This window comes from Epinephelus moara, chromosome 6, assembly GCF_006386435.1.
Source record: "Epinephelus moara isolate mb chromosome 6, YSFRI_EMoa_1.0, whole genome shotgun sequence".
NCBI classification, from domain to species: domain Eukaryota; kingdom Metazoa; phylum Chordata; class Actinopteri; order Perciformes; family Serranidae; genus Epinephelus; species Epinephelus moara.
In genome coordinates, this window is record NC_065511.1 from 9,121,789 (window position 1) to 9,138,010 (window position 16,222).

The 16,222-nt window shown below is 42.8% G+C and overlaps 1 protein-coding gene across 3 annotated transcripts in view; it reads right to left on the bottom strand.

The window, feature by feature from the left end:
- The window catches only part of LOC126392363 (low-density lipoprotein receptor class A domain-containing protein 4-like), a 281,047-nt gene that overhangs the window by 20,945 nt on the left and 243,880 nt on the right, over positions 1 to 16,222 (bottom strand). The window contains exon 1 of one of the 3 annotated variants that reach the window (XM_050047733.1): positions 5,259 to 5,346. The exons of the other annotated variants lie outside the window; for them this stretch is intronic. The gene's annotated coding sequence lies outside the window, so the exon portion shown is untranslated. Of the gene's footprint in view, positions 1 to 5,258; positions 5,347 to 16,222 lie in introns of those variants that run through there. 3 annotated transcript variants of the gene reach the window in all.

The following is a 16,222-nucleotide window of genomic DNA, read 5'->3' on the forward strand; positions in this document are numbered from 1 at the left end:
TTTCCCAGACATTTGTCAGTAAATTCAAATATTTGATTTTTGGTTTAAAAAAAAATGTGATATTTGATTTTCTCCATATTGCCCAGCTATGTAACCTGGATAAAATATGGGGAAAAGACAAAAGCAATGGGTAAAGAGTTCGTTTCAGATCCCTCTACTCAAAAAATTTGTTTTTCTTATGTGTATGTCTCCTAAAATTTCGGACCTAGACGATACTGACTTGTATTTGTGCAAAGTTCCTTACTACAGGTTTTTTCACGTTCCTCCTCTGAAGGGGGTGATGTCTGTGCATTTCACTAAAATCTGAGATTCAAATGTACACTGGGCAGCTAGCTTAAGTATAGTCTCGCCACCAGACAATCAGAGATCTCTGCCTTCTGATAATCTGGGGACACTCCTTTCTAAAGTGTGCTTAACACACCGGAGAAAATGGCCGGCAACAAAGCAACGCCTCTTGCATTTTTGAAAAGGACACACCCTCCCGGAAATGTGCGCTCCCCCTTTTCTCGTCCGAGCTTGAAAATGGACGCCGAGAGATTTAGCTCCATATTATCAAACGTGTGCTCAGTCCACAAGATTGTGGAAATGAAGGACTTACAGCGACTTTGTTTAAAACTTTTAATGCAGTCGGACTATGTTTACGAGCACAAGAGTTCAGCGAGCCACCGAAGGACCGCCCTGCAGATTTACTATTGGTTCTGCAACGTGGGGAGTTTTTTTAAACTCTGAAATTGTATCTGCCCATCTAAACACAAAATCATGGAGAAAGACATCAGTCTTTAGTTAAGCAAAGCGTCTAAAGACTGACTTGTGAGTCTAGCTTAAGTACATCACTAATACAAAAGCCAGTTGCTTTCTAATACGGGAGACATATCAACGGAGGAACAGACTTCTACACAACACTGGTAAAGACACCTAAAACCTCCAGCTCAGAGCAAACTTGTCAGCACAGACAGCAGAGTTAACATTAGCATAGTGAATAGGCTCAAACATGTATGGCTGAATCTCTCTGATGTTTCCTCTAATGCTAACGCTAGCCATCTCGATATGCACTGCTCTTTCACCAGCCAACCTAGCTCGTGCAGCCAGTCAGGGGATTAAAATTATTACAGTTCCACCTGAAGGAAATATGAATATCTGCACATAATGTCACAGCAACCCATCAGATTGTTGTCGTGACATTTTACTCCAAACTACAAGAGTCACTTTCATGGTGCTGCTAGAGGATGTGCCATATTTCCCAGGATAAGAGAAAATAATTTTGATCTGGTGGCAGGACATGGTCATAATTAGGCTTATCCTCTGGGGACCATAAATGCTAAGTTTTTGTGGAAGTCCATCCAATGGTTGTTGAGATACTTCAGTCTGGACAAAAGACAGGCACACAGACATTGCATCCAATGAGCTGTGCTGCTAGTGTGGCCAGAAAGGAATGACTTGGGTAAAGTCAGAGAAAGCAAAAAAAAAATTCATTTCTATCTTGCTAATCATAACTTGGCCTCTCAGATTTGTTTTGCAGCTCTAAGGAGCCAATCTCCCTCCCAGGTTGGGAGCCGCTGCCCTCTATGAAGAGGGAAAATGTGTTGGAAAGATGTTATGTTGCTAAGCTGACTGTCTCATTTGGGAGCTTGAGCCACTACCAGCCCAGGCCTGTGTGCTCACCACAGGGAGGGGACTGAGGGAGGATTTCATTCAGACAACAGTCTTCTGGGAAACCAAGTCAACCAGGCCCTTCTGTAAGCCTACTGGATAAATATCACATACGCTTCCCTTCTGCTGTTGTAAAAGCCACACAAACCAGATGCCCGTCTCAAAGCTGTCCTCTGAAGTAAAGGTGGGGATGTTTTTACAGTTCAAGCAAAAAATAAAAGTAGAGCGGCCTCTCCTCTGAACATCAGCGAGGAAGGAAGCCAGAGGAGGAGTTGAGAAGGGAGGAAGGATGTGAGGGGAGGAGAAAAAAGACACAGCAAAGAGGGAAGGCCTGTCCTGTCTTAACTCCAGTATCCACCCAGTTCAGAGGATTCAGAACACAGTGTACAGCACTGACTCTCACATAGGCCAGGGATCAGTGTGTGCTGGCAGTCTGCATTACCAGCACCAGTCTGATGTTATTACAACAGTAATCCACTTGTCAAAACAATATCAGGCCGGCGTCTGCAGCACCCTTATTCCTTCAGCAGGCTGAATAATTTGCATTGCAAGCCAGCCGTCCCATCGCTTTTTTCTGCTGTGGTGAAGAGAGAGGCCATTGAGTTTATTTAAACCATGTGAAAGTGACCGTTCAGACAAGACCATTACACTACGCTTTCAAACATCTGTACAGACACTGGCTATAGCTTCGAAACGCCCAACTATTAACAGAAAGTAGTTTGCAAGATAAAAAGACAAAACATCAAAATGGTTTAACCTGAAGAACAAGGATCTGAAGGCTCAGATATCCTTTCAGGTCATCTATAGTTATCCTTTAAAAAAATCACGATACCAGTACAAATACCAGAACTATTATAGTGGTACCGAGTATCATTTGATACCCATCATGTGACTGGAAGCATTTCTTTGCGTAAAGTGCAACCAGACTACAAAGGTGGGTAGAAAAGCCATACTTCCAAACATTTTGATTGCATCTCGGCATGCTGAACTTCCATCTCTGTCAGACATACTGCGCTTTACTTCACCACATCACAAACTGTATTGGCTGTAGCTATTACTGGGGAGGGCCAATCACACATAGAGTTAAATTGATAGATGCTTGCGGTGATTGGCTATGAGCAAAACAAATAGTCTTTTCTTTTCTGAATGTGGGTACAAAAAGGATTGAATTCAGGTATAGTTTGACTGGACAAGTGTTGATGCTACTTGGTACTGGGTTATTTCTGTCGATACCTTAAAGGTATCAAGTCTGTGAGACTTATTTTTAGGGTAACAGCAGTGTTCCAACAAGATTTGGGTTTTCTTTCCAAGTGAATTCGTTTTATTTAAACTGTTTTGGCAGCTTGTGATAACTTGGGTTGCTTTTGAACCATTTGGGTGGTTTTCTCAAAAAAAAAAAAGTTAGGCTATTACCCACTGAAATTTCCTCTCCACCATGTAGTATAATTACTAACTACATATAGCTTGACTTGTGTCACTCTCAAGACTTCCTCAGATTAACTGCTGCCATTTTTCATGACTGAGGAAGTGAATCTTCTTCCATATCCTGTGACAGCAGTCTCTCACAACTATTATTATTTTAGCTCTCTACTGTACTTTCAACTTCAACTTTTAACTTCAGCTTTCCACTTTCAAAATAATGCTGAAAGTTGAAGTTGAAAGTACAGTTAGGAGATAAAATAATGATGGTTGTTGTTCGAGACTAGGGCTGAGGATACTTTGAAATTTGTGTTGATATACGACCTTAGTTTTGGTACCAGTACCAAAATGGTTTTTTGCATTACTGTTGTGACTGTGATATTCAGTAGAAGAGAGGTGACAGAAAATAAAGGGAGAAAAAAGAGAAATGACAGCCAACAAGGGTCTGCAGTGGGACTTAAACCCTAGAATACCAGCTTTCAGTACTCTTGCAGTACTCAGTGCATTTTGATACTCTGTGCTACAGACACATTTTGATCAGTACTGAAAAGTAGTGAGGTTTGATACCCAGCCTTATCAGACACAAACAGCTGTCACAGTAGCTCGTCCCCAGTCTCCTTTCAAAAGAACCGAACACTAAAAGAGAGAGTAAACAGCATGGAGAGAGAGTGCACACACAGTGACCCATTGACATTTGACCTTTGGGTGTATGTGTATGTGTGTGTGTGTGTGTGTATGAGAGAGAGTGAGTGAGTGAGAGGGGCCAATGGGAGGTCATACAGTTCAATGGACCTGCCAGTGTAAAAAAAACTGTCAGAGCACAACACTGTCTGAGGACACATTCAGACTTAAATACAAGAGATAATATCTTTCTGTGATGGAACATTAATCACACACAACTTAAAGGGTCAGTTCAACCAAATAACCAACATATTTTCACTGTTGGTATATTGTCATTAAGTTGGAGTGGTTTTATTCCTCTTGTTTCTGAGAGATCTATCACTGGTATTTCATCAGACATTTTTCACTGACACTACATACATGTGTTACCCATTAAATTAGGTAAAATACAACACCGTCATGGGTTACCTGTTACTGTCACACTGTGACACACTGTCTGCTTCCTAACAAGCTTAGCAACAGCCTGTTTTAGTGCAGAATTTCCTCTAACTTGGACCAACTCACACTGTACAAATTTATTCCTACTGGCAAACAGAAATAGTTAATGCTAGGGGAAAGTCTGTGACTAATGAGGGCGTACAAGCTACCCTGTTTGGCCCTGAAATGAAAATCAGGCTAATGGCTATCTATGGAGACTGCTTACACTCAGCCGGGGCCTCTAACATTGTTATTGCTCAATAAACTTAACATTTATGCTCAGATGACCTTCGACGGTTCCGTGAGAAAACCAGGCCTGATTTGTGCAGTTTGCACAAAGGAGTAGTCTTTTGTCCAAAACCACGAGAATGTATTATGATTTGAAAGTGGATGTATGCTGACAGTAGAGCCTGAGCGTGCAGAGAACGGCTCGCTAGCTGCTTGCTAATTTGAAGTAGGAGAGCTACTCCCACCAGCAGAGGAAATGCCTTTTCTCTCAGACTAGAGAGACTGTGCTTCAGCTGTTACGAACCCTATCTTGCAGCCAAGCAGCACACAGCCCCAGAGCTAAAGCAGCAGTTTATGGAATTGCTGCAACAGACGCCCATCAGTAAAAACGCAGCCTGACTGGGCGCTGCTCTGGGAGATGACAAGACGGCAGAAAACAGACGGAAATGACAGTGAAATGGCTGGGATTTGTGTGCTCCCCTAAAAACTAAATGCTTGGCAAGACATGGAGGCAGCAAGTGAGTTTTTTTTTTTTTTTACCTAGCCAAGCTGAGCTCAACAAACCCTCCAGCTGGCTTTTTCCTCTGCAGTCATTTCCTGTTTCCTGCTGCACTCCAGAGCAACATCTCAGTCATGAAAAAAATTACCATTCCCACAATCACACCTGGCAATCAAAACTTCCTCAAAGACTGATAGAGGAAGTGCTGCAAGTGCTGTGTAATTGTGCTGCTCCCAAAGCCCCAGGCACTCAATCTATTCCGCATGTATATCTGTGAACTATAAACCTGTTTTATAATATATGTATAAAGTCAAAGAGAGACAGAAAGACCAAAATAAAGGACACTTTCTTTGCTCCAACTTACTCGTCCTTCTGCTGCTGCCCAGAGAGCTCCAGCCCAGCTAGAGGCCTGCTGAGTTCACAGCCTGCTGCCCACCACACTGGGCCCACACACACACACACACACACACACACACACACACACACACACACAGTCCTCCTTCGACACACACAGCCCTGTCTGCTGCCACTGCCGTTGCTATGGTAACCCTTGGGCACGGTGCCGTGATCAACAAGGCCCGGAGCTGCTGGGGCGCCATTGCAGCGACCTGGCTGGCACAAACACGCACAAAACACGCACGCACGCACACGGTGGCACAGAGAGAGATAGAAAGAGACAAGGAGGGAGAGGAAGTGAATGCACGCACACTCACACACTTAAGAAGACTGGCACAGTTAGAGGGAAGGAGACAGAGTTCAGTAATGAAGGGACAGAAAGAGTTAGGGGAGATGGAGGGAGAGAGAAAATGAGGTGTACGCACACACACACACACACACATACACACACACACACACACACACACACACAGGCTCACACATCCCTCTGCCTCCCTTGGGAGATGTGCATTGTAACGTCTAGACGGCTGGTATCTGCCTGGCAGCAACAGTCCCTCTCAACCACAGTGTGTGTGTGTGTGTGTGTGTGTGCATGTGACACAGCATGTAGCAGATATCAGCCTAGTTACAGCCTCCTCTCCATTACTACAGTCAGTCGGTCGGTCTCTCCGTGGAAATATTGAACTAGTTTAGCGCTGCTTAACCCTGTGGAGAAGGGTCCTGTGTGTGTGTGTGTGTGTGTGTGTGTGTGTGTGTTGGAGGTTTCACAGACTAGTCGACTATCAAAACCACTAGTTGACACCATTCATCGCTGCAGACTAATCGATCATCTGTGGATTTAGCATGGTGCAGTGACGATGCATCTACAGCAGAATTGCAGCTGGGGTGCTGTAGACAAGTCATAGTAGTGTTGTCAGGCGTGAGTTTAACACTGTGCAGTGTGGGGTGCGAAAGCAGCAGACATGCAGCCAGAGGCCGAAAGAAATGCGGCTGTACATCCCAGTGCTTCACTACAGTTAGTAGTGTGGAAAAACTCCACCAGAGCACATAAAACTGTCAGCTGCAACATATCTAAAGGCAACACTAAAGTACTACATCAGTGCCATCGCTGTGCATAACCAGCTACACCTGCTTATGGCTAGTGCTAGCAGCTGCAACGCTAGCAAGGAGAGTGAACAAAGTAGGCAGACGAAAATCGGATAATTCTCCGAGCATCCGATCACCGACCACAGACAAAAACTGGTCTGTTAGTAAATTTTACTGTGAAGGATATTAGATGGTTTGCTGCAGTGTCTGGAGATGCTATAGGGACAGTGTATGTTAATAATCTGAATAGAGTCATTACGACAGCTCATTCTGCTATGTCAATGTGTCAGTCACTATTAATAATGTTTATTTCCATATTGCAATACATGTGTTATGCAACCTGTGGACATTCTTGTTCACTGGCGAGAGTATTACTGTAGTTTCACCAGTTTTATCTGAAGCTGATCTTGTATTTCAGACTCTTTGAACATGTCATCACAGTTAAATAAACAGAATGTAAGGTATTCAGACAGTAAATGACTCCCCGCAGAGCAGTCGTGTTGTTATTGCAGTCAAACAGAACCTCCAGCTCAGACACAGTAAAGCCAACTCTTTTCAAGAGAAAAGTCCATAAAAGTCTCCAGATGACATCATATACTAACTTGCATATTGGTGATGTCATCATGTATTAGTTTGCATAAAGGATAATGGAACATTTTTGAACTTTCCTGAATTACATTCAATTGGAAAATGCTCAACAAATCATTTGATTGCAATGAGAGCTACAGCGTTTTTCTTGCACTTCTACTCCAGAGAGCGTAACCATCAACGTAACCATGGAGACTCACTACAACTGAACTTGCATGGGCAAGCAGGGTCTCCTCTTCCTGCCTGGGCAACACGTACCGACTACCTGCGTCAGTGCTGTTGGCAGAAAAGCTGTGGACTGCGATTACTCTAAGCAGCATGCCTGGGAATGAACTGCAGTAAGATATATTTAAATATATTTCTCACTTTCTCCCTAATGGTCAGTAGTGAAATTTATTGGAAGTTGCTTTTACAAAATAAATTCACTAAGAGGATCTGAAAAATTGCTAGCAAGAAAGTCACCAAGTAGGCAACACTCCCCAGACAAGTGGGATGTGGGTTTGGTCCAATCAGATCGCCTTTCAGAACTCATCAAAGGACTCTGCTATTTCACCAGGTGGCTCCCACCTAGATTAGTTCACCCTTCACTAATTGTGTTTTGTTGATGGGAACTGATCATTGTTATCAGTTATATCTCTGAGTTATCGACCACCCGACACCTTTTTAGGAGTAGTTGATGACCACTAAAATGCAGCAGTCACGAATGTCCTGATGTGTATGTGTATGTGTATGAGAGTGTGTAGAATACTCAGCCCATTAGACAGGTATCTCATGGTCAGAAAAGACATGGAGACAGTGAGGAGGAAAAGAGGAAAAAGGATGAGACCCATAAAGGAGGAAAGAGGGAGGAGGATGTAATGAGTGTGTCAGAGATGGAGGGAGATACACAGAGAGAGAGAGAGAGAGAGAGAGAGAGAGACAGAGACAGAGACAGAGAGAGAGACTGACACAGACAGAGAGAGAGAGAGAGACAGGGAGAGAAAGGTGCCAGACATGCTATGGGGACTCGGGGCAACAAGAGAACAAACAATTACAGCTCTGTCTCTTTTCTCCACCCTCCCTCCCTTCTCTCTTTCTCCTCATCCATCTATTCCTTCTTGTTTCACTCACAAAGCACAGGGGAATCAGACAGCCTGTCTATGCTTCACCACAGAGACTGAACAGGATTAAAAATCAGGATTCATACATGATGGCTACTTCTAACTTGTGCTTTGGGACAGGAAACATTCTTGCAGAACTTGAAAGGATAATTACGGTTTATGACAATGCAGGTCCTACTTTTTATATAAATATATATGCCACAACATAAGGGAAAACTGCGCACAGCTATGGCAAGTACAATAGGCCAAAGTTGAATCAGGAAGCTGGTCTTTTGTTAGCATCTGCATTAAATTGAACTAACCTGGGGGTTTGATAAAAATGTGTCTGACCGTCTGACTGCATATATTTCTTGCACCATTGTACTTCTTTTTCATGACGGTGTCACATCATGCATCAGCAACTAACTTTTTGAGGAAAATGAAATGAAATGTACCTCTTTAAGTTATAGAACTGCCCTTCAAACTTCAGTGCTTCAAATCATTGGTTTACCAGCACCACAAACTACTTCCCCCAATTAACTATACATTTGAATGAACACCTCTCTTAACAGTTGAAACAAAAACCGAAAATTATAATCTTCACGAGGGGAGGATTCATTGCAGAACTTCTGCATGAGTTTCATTCTTGTCACATACATTTCACAGTCACACTCTGACTCTACATGCATTTACGTTACTGCTAAATGTTTTTTTTCCACACTTTCTCTGAACATAGATTAAGTTTGATTATTGCTGAGGTGGGCCATAATGATGAGACCAAATGCTGAGCTAGCAATAAATCCCCACTTTGGCTCCTGAAAAAAAGGACTAATGTGGCCATATCATCTCCATGTGCATGAATATAACATGAACAAAGATACGAATAACGGCAAGCTCTGTGATAACATATCATAAATATTACAATATAGTCTAATATTATCAATATTCCAATGATGTAATATTCATGAACAGCAGTAAAGCAGAGAGGGGAGCAGTGTTTAAGTATTCATCCAGTTGGTGAGATGGCGGAGGGGCGGATGGCTCAACATGTCACTTCACACGCACATAAACACACACACACACACACTCGCTGGCAGTCAGAGCTGGCCTGCAGTCTCTCAGGTGTGTGTACATTATCAGAGCCAGACAGACAGGATAGTGTCTAGACACCCCTAACCCCCCCCCAACCTCAGTGCCATAAAGCCAGACTGAGTACACTCTCCCTGAGTGATTGAACCAGACTGGAGGGTCACTAATGTCAGGGTTAAAGTGAGTGTGTGTGTGTGGGGTGTTGACCGGGGTCAGCCAGGGTCAGTGTTTGAGTGAGTGTGTGTGGGGGTTGAGGTACATTTTGTACGACTGGAGCTCAGCCTGCTGTAGCATGTTGCTCAAAGCTTCAACAGGGCTACCTGTATGTCTGTGTGTGTCTATGTGTGTGTGTGTGTGTGTGTGTTAGTTGGGTGGATATTTCTTCCAAGATTCTACTTAAGGAGGACATAGAACTCTGTCACTAATGTGAGAAGTATCTGAAAGGAAAAGAAAAGAATAAGCTGTCTACTTAAGAGAAACTTGCTGCTTGTGTAGTTGCTTGATGACGATGATCATTACAACTATTATTTTAAAAGACATTGTGCAGTCTCTGTTTCTATTTCTAAGCATGCTGGTAGCAGATGACTAAAGGACAGAAAGTGAAGGTGATCAGTCTGAACATATAACAACAGCCTGGACCCAAAGTCCTACAAGTACCTTAACAAGCAAAAGGAGCAAGGCGATACATGATGGAAAAACTGTGATGACAGTGAATGGCACTGCAGGGGGGTGGGGCACCAGACAGTGTTGTCCAACAGACCATAATAACCTGGAGCAGATTGGGAGGATACAAAGAATGTGTGGTAATGTGCTTTAACCTGGAAGCAGAGCTTTGACAGTGACTGGCAACGACGGGCTTTGTTAGCCTCATCGCTAACATACGCATCATCATCAACCTCTTCAACTACAGTCAGAGGAGACAGACACATGGTAGTGAGCTGTTGTGACAGCCTCAGGGCGAGGATGTTAGCCAGTAGGACGCACACAAGCACACATACAACCCAAGGGCAAATAAAGTCCGACAGGCAGACAGATGAGTATAGCTGATATTGATATTATGTTCTATTCATGTTCAGATCACACTTGCAAACCAATAATACAAGGCTGAAGAAACTTAAGGGATAGATCTGGAAATGCTCTTGATTTTTCTTATTGTCAAAAGAAGCAAAACAGGATTTTTTTCAAAATAAGAAGAATATAGAATATCACCAATAAAATCCTTTAATATAATACATATAAAATGTTTGTTCGTATTGAAGAACTTTGCATGAAAATATCTGTTAATCAATCATCCGACCCATCCCACAAACCAGCAACTTTATATATTATAGTTGCGCAATTGACAGAACTGACAGAGCACTGCAGCTCTCTCCAACCAAGGTGTGTGTTTAGGGAAAAGGATCACAATTAAATCACAATGATGGGCTCATTAACAACTGACAGCCATTAGTGATGGACAATGGCATAGTCCTTTGGCCCAACCCTAGTACATACTACTTGTTGCTCTTTAATGTTCTTTTGACATTTATTAGCAGACTAAAACACTTGTCGGTGTATATGCTGCTCCGTCAGGTCTGGAAGAATTGCATTCCTGGTACCTATGGTACCTACAGTACTGGAGAAAAATGAGCACCGCAACATTTTCAGAATTTTGGCATTGACTTGGTAACGAAGTGACATTCCTAGTGAAAACAATACCAGCCCTGCTGTTTCGGCTGCTAAAAAGCCAATGATTGCAGGTGCACACGTGAGCACATGGCCGTGCACACACACACCATCTCACCCCGCTGACTCCTATCAGCAACTCAGTCAGCCATCCAGACGCATAGATCTTTGTTAACTTAGCGGGGGGGGGGTAGGAAAATTATTCTGCAGTGTTCATTTCTGTACAGGTCAACATCAGAGGCTGCTGAAGGCAGAAAAAGGTAAAATCATGCTGAGGTCTGGCTGAACAGACCAAGGGAGAAAAGAGAGGAGAAAAAAGAAATAGAAATAGAAAGGAGTAGCACATAGCTGCCAGAGTGGCACAGATGGAAGAGTCACAGAAAAAACAACATAAAGATAAAGAAAATATAGCTCAGGTTGAAGAAACACAGAGGTATTGGACACAGAGAGGAAACAGGAACAAAGATAAGAGCGGGAAAGGACAGATGAGGGGAGAAAAGTCAGCAGAGGAAGAGATAGAGGTGCGGGGAGAATGTGGTAAAGGCAGACAGATGTTAAAGGCAGACAAACAACAAAGCGTGGCGTCTTGTGTCTCATCTCTGAGACTGAACAACAAAACAGCGGAGCGGCGGAAAAAAAGAACAAAACAGAAGAGATGAGAGAAAGGAGGAGGAGGAAGAAACGAGTGGGCTTTTGTCTGTCTGTCTCTCTGTCTGTCTGCATGCTTCCTGGCACATGTTCATTTGATAGAACAGGCACCCCCCCCGTCCCTCCCACCACCACACACCTCACCCCCACAGGAGAGGCGATTTTAGCATGCAACTCTAAAGTAGGTTTTCAGTATCAGTAGGGGTAGCAGACGCCTCCCAGACGTATGCTGCATATGTGCTGCAAACTCTCGGTGGCTGCTGTGATCAGCCAGAGACAGCAGGGAATACTGTGGGTGGAACACAGGAAGCTCTGGGAGACATGAGACGCATCCAAACTGGAGCTGCTTGGTGTGTTGGGGTTACACTGACATACTGGGCTCATACTGTATGCCCATTTCCCCCACCTCCAGTATAATAATGATTTTGTATTTGCTTTTTTTAAGTGTGACTCTAAGAGCCTGTTGACACCTGGTTAACACGCCTTTCGGTGATCTGAGGACAAGTGGACAGCTGAAACACACTGCAGTTCACACCTGTGTCTATCATGCATCTCCAGCTGACACCTTATGCTTAGTTTTGTTACTGCCTACATCATTTACGCAAGATGTCAAATGCCCTGCGCACAGTAACGTCCACACTCTAGCTAGCTGCTAGTATGCTTGCTAACAGTTGTGTCAGTACAGCTGGAGATATCACTGTCAGCAGGATTCAACACGTCTCCTTACACAAGGCAAAACAATGTACATTCACACAGCACTTGGTCAAAATTTTTGTAAAATGAGCAAGTTATAGAGCGTTGGCACACGGTCATCAAAACAACCGCCATGACCTGTATGGATGACATAGTCCTTGTCGGGGATGCATTGGGACATATTAGCATTTACACTACAAAAGGTATGTGGTCAAATTCCTCCCAGCTAACTCAAAGAAAAAAAGGTAGAAGAAAAAGTGGGTAAACAAAGAGGTCCGAGAGCTCCTTACCCTCCGAGCAGAGGACGAGATCAGCCGCCATATAATGATAAATAAATTGTTATTGCCATGTTATACCATTGTTGTTGTGTAGAAAGTGCTGCCCATGCGTATGTTACACGTCACACTAGAGGCTGATGCTGTTGTGTTACATGTCATGTGAGTGACGCCTCTTTTGCCTCTGCAATGCAGGTATGCCGTCTACATGATGATACTGTAGTTTGGTTCTGTGTAAAAATACAAAGGCAGCATAAAGAAGGGACTTCTAGCAGCCCTATAGCACAATCTCTGTGTAAAGAAGGCTGCTAATATTAATAAAAGCTTGTTGCAGCACTACTTTAAAGCCCATTACTGTGTAATATATCATTGTATGCAGAAGCATTAAGATCTCCCTTAGTTGAAACTAAGGAGCTAAGTTCAAACTCTCTGGGAAATTTTCGCTATTCTTTGACATTTAAAGACTGAATGCCTCATTAAAAACATGCAAAAGATGAATTGATAAATGAACATATTAGCCTCATTTCACAACTTACCAAGAAACAAATTCTGAGGTAAATTAAAAAAACTTTATATGGACTAAAACATCTAAAGCACATAATGAGGAAACAGAGAGCTCTTTGTCTTCTAAAAACCAACCAAAGACAAATGGCCTCCTCCTCTGGTGTGTAATTACACCCCGTCTGTTTGTAATAACTCAGTTTAATCTGCTTGCCTTTTTTTTCATCTCTACCCGCAAATCATAACTGGTTTCCATTTTGGAAAAAGATGGCTCCTCAATAGCAGCATATGCTTGCGTGGCGTTTTATTCTGCTATGACTCACTGTCATACTTGCTGTCTTTCAACCAAGATGGACTCTCTCTCTATTTTAGTCTGTTTTCTCCTCTTTCTCTCTCATTATGTCTGTCTCTTCCACTCTTTTCTGTCACACACCTCTCACTCTCCTGATTTTTAATCCATCCTTCTTCTTTCATCATTTATTGCTCCTCTTCTGTCTCTTCCAGCCTCCTCTCTGTATCCCACCTCCTCTCTTTCACTTCACTATATATACTTTTGTCATCATTTCTGCGTCCCTCTCGCTTATACCACCTCCTCTCTGTCTCCTACCTTCCCTCCCACTCCCTCCGATTCTCACATGAAGGGGTGTAAACATGTCTTCCACATGCGGTCTCATTGTGTCGAGCCAACAGAGCAAAACAGAGCAAAATGCTTAACAACCATGAAGCGATGCCTGGCAGGCAGGATTAGGCAGGGAAGAGAGACAGAGATAGAAAAGAGAGGAAGAAGGAGAGACAGACCAAAAGGAAAGAAAGACAGTGAAAGTGAGACAGTGATAAAGAGAAGCGAGACACGGAGAGGGAAGCAACGTCAGTGCAAAAAGGGGGGAAAAAACGAGTTGCGCATGTATATGAGAAGAAAAATGCAAGATAAAGGGAAATACGTGTGGGGGAAAAAAAGTCCTATCAAAAAACTTTTTTTCCTTGCTGGAACACTTGTCCGTGACCGCAGGCTGAACTTCGGTGCGGTGCTGAGCAACAGCTGCCGACAACAGCGGAAACTACCAAAAAAAAAAAAAGACAAAAAAAAAAAAGTCACTGCAGAAGAAGAAGAAGCAGGCAGAGGGGAGTAGGGAAGAGCCATTCTCTAAGTAATGGTGGTGGTGTTTTAGAGATGACCAGGATGTTTTAGGCTTGCTGAGGGAGGGACGGAGGTATAAATAGACCTGGGGCAGCGGGGGCGGAGGGGGGATTGAAGCGGTTCAAATAGAGGGGAGGATAGTTAAATGTGGAGAGCAGCTCATGTCTTACAAAATAGAAGAAAAACTCAAATCTTCTGGGCAAAAAGACCAACCCAGTTGCTGCAGCAGTGTCTCAATACCTCCGCAACTGACTGATTCCCTCAACAGGCATTGAAGCAGTAAGGTCAATTTAAAGGGTTGATTCGTCCAAATGACAAAAAAAATTCTCTTACTAACCTCTAGTGCTGGGGTCAGCATCAGGTTCAACTATGGGCCAGTTTTTCAGCATTGTCTTATGGGGGGGACCAACAGAGTTTCTCAGGCATGGAGGAGAGGCAGCTCTTCACTTTGACAATTGTTTAACAATGAAACCTATTAATAAAAATTGTATGCAAGGGCAGACATCTTTTTTTCCTCATAAGGCAGTGCGTGCTTACAGAGTTACAACAATTACTGTAAAACTCATTAGGCACAACATGACTCATAGGGCTGCAACTAACAAATAATGTAATTAGCGATTAAAGAAGCATTTCACTGCTGGAAAGATGGTCTTTTCATAACACTGGGCTGTCTATGCAGTAGAAAGGCACACATAGTTTTGAAATTGGTGCTATATGACCAAAGAAAATAGAGGAAAAGGGCTGTGGCATTTACTTTTGCTCATGAGGAAGAAAACCTACAACTACCAGAATGCAGTGAGCCACACCAATAGATAAATGCTCAGGCTTCTGGTGGGTGACATAATGTGAGCCGGCCACCAAAAGCTCTATGGTGGCCGTCTGGTGACGAGCAATGTCATATTACAGTTTAACGGTAAGATAAAATATGTTTCTGACAACATCTGAGGTGAGAAATAGGCAACGCAGTAGCAGAATCTTAGTTCATACTTAATGCTTACTTTTATCATTTGATCTGTCTTTTCAGCCTCCAATTACACAATACAGGAAACAGTATGTTGCCCACTTCCACTTCACAACCCCTCAAAATACAAATGAACAGTGCACTAAAATACATTTCTAAAAACATTTTAGGTTAAGAAACAGGCAATACAGTAACAGAATCTTGGTTTCTATTAATCCGCAATGCCTAGTTTAAAGGTTTGATCTGAGTTTCTACCCATCCATCTTGCGGAATAGTATCTTTCTCTCTCTCTCTTTCTCCATCCGCTTCTATACTCTTTTTGTGCTAATGTGTTCAGTCCCAGACACACCAAACCAACATCAAAGAACTAGCGGAGATGAAAACTGACTGTTGCATCACCTCAGCCAAAAAGTTGCACATGTACACACCACAAAGACTACAGTTGATGGCCAATGGGAACATATGTTCTGCCCGTGCATGAGAGGAATTAACTCTCCATACCACCAGGGAAATCGAAAGACATCTTGACACTAGTTAGCCAGTTAGCACATTAACGACACAGTCCAATGTTGAAAGAACAGAGCATATTTGCTGTGTGCCGGTGAACAATAACACAAACCGTCAGGTAACGTTTATTCTGGGGATAAAGAAAAACAATCTCACATTACCTGAGAAGTTTGTTTTGTTCTCACTCCATCTTGACTTAGGTCATTGTTTACTTTCCTCACTTCCGTTCTTTCTTCACATGCACTGAGCTGAACTGCTAAGTGATTTAATTCATCTGTGGATTCCACTGTCTCTGACGCTGATTCAGCATGCTGAATTGGCTGAAAGAAAGCTCAACACTGACTGATCGTTAGCTTGGTATGTTAGGGCTTTAAGTGTACACCCTAGAGCCAGTGAATATCGGTCAGATAACACACAATGTATCCAAAGTTTTCTTCATGAATTCAACGCAACATGGGGTGAAGAATTGATATACAAATGATCATTTTTTGTAGCAAGTATTCCTTAAACTGATTAATCTTATGGTTTATAAAATTGCCCATCACTATTCTTTAAAGCGCAAAGTGACATCTTCAAACTGCTTTAAAGTCACTTAACAAGGATTGATAACAAATTGACAGATTAGAGAAGTTGGAACTCTGCACCGTAGGATGTTTCTGCCTGAAAATTAGTCATTTGCACGTTTAGTTATTTGCAGGTTTT